Raw genomic sequence first — 6,955 nt, 5'->3', positions numbered from 1 at the left:
AATGTTTCAGCCAGCTATATGCCGCTGCGTCAGGTGAGCTGTATCAGCGACAGCAAGTGAAGAAAAAAATAATTGTTGTAGGCCTATCGGTCTTTCTTTGCTTGTGATTTGTTGTTGCCACATGAAAGCACGTGGCCTAGTCCAGTTTCATTTTCAGTTAACCAAAACCTAAGTGACAATCCAAATCAATGCAGTTTTGAAGAGTAGTCTGGGAGAGGTACAATTAAGGGCTTGTTTTCATCAAACAGTTAATATATACTCTAAGGTCTGGGCTTACTGCCAACTCCAAGGGACATGGATGGGAGGTGTGTGTTATTATACTGATAGAACTAAGATGAAAGGTCGATGTGTGTTCAGATAACTTTTTTTCTTTCTTTCTTTTTTAACACTTGGTTCAAGGTTCTACTTTATTACTACATTGTAGCTTACTGTACATAAGAGTATAGGCCTAAAACCTATTTTGGTTTGGCTTCCTTAAGACAAACAGCATAGATAATAAAAAAAATAGAATAATGATATGATACAAAAAGTGCAAAAAGATAAGAGAATAAAATAGATTCAATATAGCATCATCACATGTACATGCATATAATCATGGTATATTGTAGGCTATATACCATCAGCATTATTATTATTTTCAGTAGCAGCTACCTAACTTAACCTAACTATATTTATATGTACAACAGATTTATGTTCAACTTCACAGTGCTAATCAAATACTATTTTTAACAACACATGATGCTCAAGTCCTAGTGCTGCTTGGAAGCCTTTCATCTTCTGTGTTAACTTGCACTCAATGGCCAAAATTGTCTCTTTACTCTCTCCTGCATCCTATCAGATTTTAACCATCTTGTTGTTTGTAACAGTATATGTGTGTTGCCATCAGCTGTCTGTTATTAATTTAGACACTTAGACATACCAAGACCCTTATTTTATTGTGGTATGTACTAATACATATTCTATTTGTACATGCTTCCAAGTGGAAAAGGGCAGTAAATGACATTACAGACTGGAATATTTATGTAACAGCCTACAGAAGATTCCACTATAACCCATAACCAAAGATTCAGATAAATGATTGATCAAAGCCCATAAAGATTACGGCATGGTGCTTTCCACTAAGTCATGTGGCTTCTTGTAAATGGCAGGAGAGAGAGTGAAAGTGAAATGTTGAAAAACATGGCACAAATCCAGTTGCAGTGACACATTATCTTCCACCCAACAGGTACAAGGTCCTGGAGTCTGGATGTGATTGCATGAACCATGCAGGTAGTGGTGCTGTGGAGATCAGAGAGGGGGTAACTGATTAGTGAAATCAGCCGGTTCATTTTTTAAATGGAATTGAAATTTAGAAGATGAACACGGATTTTAGGTGTGCAAGTCCTCCTGTAAATTATTAATGATAAGAATAAAATAAATACTAATAAATAAGTGAATTGATACTCTGCCTGTGATAATTTTAATCGGATAGTGTACGGATTTTTGTGAGATTTGGACAAAATCTGTAGGTGATTTTGAAGGTGTTTTGAATAAAATTGGCCTATATGTGTGGCCTATGCGTCATGAGTCATGACCCAAGGAATCCAGGGGAAAGGACATTTCGATTTTACGACTTACGGTTCAAGAGTTAAACGGCAAAAGGTTATTGTTAAATTGAAAAAAGGGCCTCGTTAAGACCTCCATAATATAATGGTCAATGCCCGTGTGGAAATTCAGAGCGATTAGTGCAGCGAGTGAGGAGCAGCGACAGTGTGACAGACATTCATTCAGACAGACATTCCCTCAATCATATGTTAGATGAGATATAATTCTAACTTTCCTTTCATATTTGTGTCACAGTTAAGCTGAATGAATGTACATATTTGTATCAATTTAAAAACGTTTTCACAATATCCCTTTAATTTGAGGCTTAAGTTTTGAATTAGTATTACATTTTCTTGTAATTTTCAATATTCAACATAGATAATTTGTGTCCCCGGATAACAGACCAATATGTTCTCTTGATTTCAGATCTTTTCTTTTTTTTATGGCATCGTTAGAGTTCATGGGCGATAACACTCAAGTGAAATTGATTCTGATCATGAAATTAAAGTAAAAGTTACAACCATGGTAAACTAGGCTAGTGCTGCTGAGTCTGGCAACAGTGTGAAAGTATTTTCAAGATGGGTGGACGGTAAGATTCACATTTCTTTTTACATTTTAGGGTTGTGTTAAATCAATTAAAATGATTCTGACAGCAAATTCTGACAGCAACACATTTCTCAATGTAGATTTGTTATACAGAAACGGAAAGCATTTGATGTGATATGATCTGTGGTCTTTCTTCCTTCCCCTACACACAGCAAGAATAAGGCACGTAATAAGAAAGGCAACGTCAGGCACAAGAAGCCGTATGATCAGAAAGTCAACAACCCCAAGAAGACACGTTCCAAACCCACAATGAATGGACCAAACTCAACCAAAGAGACAACTTCTGACAAAGGTATGAGCCAACAAACTGCACCAACTGTACAACCTTAATTGTCTTCATATCTATGCTACGGAGTGGTCCTGTAATGTGTCTTGTATTCACTTAGCATCTCCGTCAAAGGGACAGAGTCAGGCCGCTGTTTTCCATGGCTTGCATAATCAGGGAGCCACCTGTTACCTGAACTCTGTTCTACAAATCCTATTCATGACAACTGAGTTCAAAGAAAGGTTTGATATGGATATCTGCTTACGAACATAACACAAAATTACCAATTCATATTTAATTATACAGTATATCGATCATTAGGCTATTTGACTATTTTCTGAAAATGTTCAAAAGATCTTTTTATTTATTGAAACTACATTGTTTCAATAAAATCTATTCTACTTAAATGTTCTCAAATAGAAACTAGTTTAATAATGTTTTTCTTTTTTCAAATTGATTAGAAAGTGTGTTGACAAAATGTCAGTCAAAATCAGACCAAAAAGTCTTTGCTTTGCAGCATGGTCAATGTTTCAATGAGACGGTTCTTTTCCCACACAGGTTAGATGCAGAAAATGATTATGACCTTCAACTGCTACACTTATTTAAAGAATTGGAAAAAGGAAGCTGCAGAACAAATGCCATCACTGCAACATTTGGGATTCAAAGCGGTATGTTGATGAATCAGTGACAACAGCAAAAGAGCAGAGAGCCAGAGACCATCACTAATCGAAGACTAGTCTGGTTGAATAATTCAACTTTCATTGTGTTGACTTCTCCCATGTGTTATTATACAGTTTTGGATGCTGCTGAATGCTTAGAGAAGATTTTAAGTATGGTCAGCTCCAAGGCATCTGAGGTGAGACACTGTAAATCACTGCCTGCATGCAAAAATAACAAAATATATATTGTAAATAGATATACATTTACAGCATGGTAATAATTCTATTTTTTATTTAGGTCTTCCAAGGACAGTTGAAACACAGAACTCGGTGTTCTGACGGACACATTGTGAATGAGCAAAAAGCCTCAATTTGGACCCTGCCACTACGAATAGAAAATCAAGACTACAGCTTGGTATAGGAGAACGTTAATGTTCATTATTTAACCATCTTTCGTGTGCTGTGAGATATGGATGTCATTTTGGAATTAATTACAATGTTGATGCATTTCCAGGAAGAGGGCATTGCAATGTTTTTTGAGCCTACATCAGCCAGTGCAGACAATTGGATGTATTGTGACGACTGTGATGGAAAGGCAAAGGCAATCCTTGTGAGTTTTGGAAATTCTAATCTTTTTTATTTTGCTGTATGTATGTATGTACAGTATGTATACGTACAGGGTATATATATATATATATATATATATATATATATATATATATATATATATATATATATACACATTTATTTTTTGTATTTATTTATGATTGATGTACTGATTAATTCCAGTGTTTAATGTTTACTTAGGAGTGCGAAATGGAGAAGTGTCCCCAGATTCTGACTGTACTCCTCAATATATTTGACTTTGATTACAACACCATGTCAAACTTCAAAATTGACTGCTCTGTAGATGTGCCACGTACTTTACAGATAAAGGTACGAAGAAGCCACCATTGGTTGAATGGCGTTTCTACTATTCTATTTTTGATGCACAGCTTTGTGTGTTTGTGTGTATGAGCACGGAATGTGTTTGTAGTGCAGAATGTGATGGATCTGATTAGCTGAGCACGGAATGTGATGTATGATGATGAAGTGTGATTTTTATTTAATAATTTGATCTTATTACTTGTTACATGTTTTCATTTGTACGAATAGAATGTCAAGTATCAACTGTATGGAATGGTAAATCACTTTGGTACTCTGAGTGGTGGACATTACACCGCCACCATCCAGTCTCTCAATAACACCTGGCATGACTTTAATGACTTGAGGGTCTGTGAGGTGAGTAGAAACATTAGTGCATACTTGTACATTATATTGTTGCTGTCAGGCAGACACCTCTTATCTCCATATTTTAACTTTTGTGATCACTACTATGCCCTATAGGGTAGTGTAGCCATTTTCTGCTTCCATTGTATGCTTCCCCATACATTTTTCCCATTGATATTTCCAAAATATCTATTATTTTTAAGCCTAGAATCACTAGAACAGTGGTTCCCAAAGTGGGGTTTGGGGACCCATAGGGGTCCTTGACAGAGTTCCAGGGGGTCCCCAGCTAAATGATAATTAGGAACCAAATGGACCTTTATGGGTCTGTAACTCAGAGAGTGTACAAATGGAACCACCACTTAACATTGATTTTACAATATAAATTGGTGTCACAGAGATAGGAATGCCATTAAATGGGGGTCCGTAGCCAAATGCATGTCAAATATAAATAAGCTATAAGCTTCCGCCTATGCCTTTTCGATCGTTTAATTTGAAATGTCTCTGAAATAAATAAATAAAAGATTGAAATAAACAATTATTCATTATTCATTCAAACTGGGGGTCCTTGAAATGAAAATGTTAGAGCCGTAAAAACCTTCTCTTTTGGGGGTCATTTTCTAATGCTCGTTCCGTAGGATAATGAGTGTCGATTTGGGGGACCTTGACATGAAATAGTTTGGGAACCACTGCCCTATAGAAAGCCTGAGAAAGAAAAAACACAAGAAACACATTTCACAGAATCAAATGTTTTGTGGTCATTATTCACCAGGATCCTGGATGACTTGATTCTATAGGCTTAATTAATCTATGTAGCCTAAATATGTTTTGGGAAATATGAATGGGGTCGGGAACGATGGAACCAGAAAATGGCCGGCACTGCTATGCCCCATACTTGATCCTACTCAGTCACAAGCAACGCGTTTTGAGCTTGCCGATCTGCTACTTTTACTATTTTTGTAGCCTATTTGAATCCTGAAAAGTAACAGTGACAAAATTACAAAGTGTCATGTTGCTTTAGGTTTATTCAGAGAATGAATCATGTCATTTTGAGTATCCAACATCTATCACGATGAATGGATCGGTACAATAACGTTTCCAGCCATGGGGAGACTACATGCGGTTATCAAGTGACCTACTCTATGAGGTTTTCTACCCGACAGACGATATATGGAAATGTTAAATATATGTTAAATAGCTTGCCTTAAGTAGCTGAATTTCAAATGCTTTTGTTACATCTTGCAGGCTCAAGATGAACGTTTTACACCAAACAGCAGCACACACAAGTAAGCTAGTGTCACATAATTATGCTTCTTTTTCATCTATGCTCTTTTATCTCTTAGAATGTGGTCTCTTTGGTATTGTATCCAAAAGATAACTATGCTGTCAAATGCATCTTTTACTTCTTTAGATCCACTAGTGCATACCTGATCATGTACAGGAAAGGTAAGGGATACTATTACATAATCAATGTCTTCAGATCTACTTGTGCAAACAATCAAAGCTGTTAATACGTTTTTTTAAGTGGTGCAACCACATCAAGAAACAGCTATGTCCATCCCTGGCTGTGTCCCTACGTTTAGGGTACCAACAGGTGGCGCTGTTGCACCACTTACTTCACACAGGTCTGATTTCGATAACCAACTGATCATAAGTTTAACTCATGGTGGTGATACAATTACAATGCCTCTATTTCAAAATGCCAGAGTCACCGTTGACCAGTGAGAGTTCTGAACAGAGAGACAAGCCAGACGATAAACAGGAGGATGAACCGAGGGAGAACGTGATGGAACACAATGGAAACACAGGCGAAGATCTCAACAGAGACGAACAGACAGAAGACCATGTGGAAGATGTAATCAGCAAAGGCATAGCACTACCTAAAGAAAGTGAAAATACCAGTTTCAACGAGGCTGGGCTTGAGAAGGAGCCTCCTTTGATAAAACAGAGGCAGCATGCAAAGAAAATGCCGCGAAACAGTAAGGAGGCGTGTGAGAAAGAGACTATAGAGCCAAAGGCAGAGGGCAGAACAAGGGTCTCAACACATGGGGATAGTCCACACCACAACAACGAGAGGAGCATCAAGATGGAAGGAAAAGCGAAAAATAAATCTCGTAGGACTTGCAAATGCAATTGTGTCTTACTTTAGACTGCATTGCAACATCATTGGTTTACAGGTGTAAGTGGGTGAAATTCATTTTTGCTGTATTCCAGATAGGGAGAAGAAAAAGGTGGGCGGAGGGGGCAGGGAGAAGAAAAACATGAAATGTGCATGTCAAAGAGAACACGAAACGCTCATGATATCTACATAGTATACACATAGTATATGTACATGATACCTCTTGCTTGTTGGTGCCAGTATAATACCATATTCTTCTTGTGACCTATCCACACTTTCCCTGGGCTATGTGTGCTCAGGTTCCTGTTGATTGCATTGGTCATCTGACCAGTTTCATTGGATCAAATCGACAGGAACTGGAGCACACACAGCCCAGGAAAAGTGTGGATACCAGATTAATGGCAGACCACACCTGTGATACTGACATATAGTCCTAATAGGCCTGCCCTAGAGAAA

The 6,955-nt window shown here is 37.5% G+C and overlaps 1 long non-coding RNA gene across 1 annotated transcript; it reads left to right on the top strand.

Moving 5' to 3' along the window:
• The first annotated feature begins 3,254 nt into the window (after positions 1-3,254).
• LOC308335633 lies at positions 3,255-5,652 on the top strand. The gene is made up of 6 exons (XR_013966063.1): positions 3,255-3,311; positions 3,413-3,529; positions 3,629-3,724; positions 3,922-4,050; positions 4,270-4,395; positions 5,626-5,652. It is a non-coding gene; the product is annotated as an uncharacterized lncRNA (long non-coding RNA).
• Positions 5,653-6,955: the final 1,303 nt, after the last annotated feature.

The sequence above is a fragment of the Protomyctophum bolini genome (assembly GCF_963924005.1).
Source record: "Protomyctophum bolini genome assembly, chromosome: 20".
Classification (NCBI taxonomy): domain Eukaryota; kingdom Metazoa; phylum Chordata; class Actinopteri; order Myctophiformes; family Myctophidae; genus Protomyctophum; species Protomyctophum bolini.
This window is presented reverse-complemented; position numbering and strand designations above follow the sequence as displayed.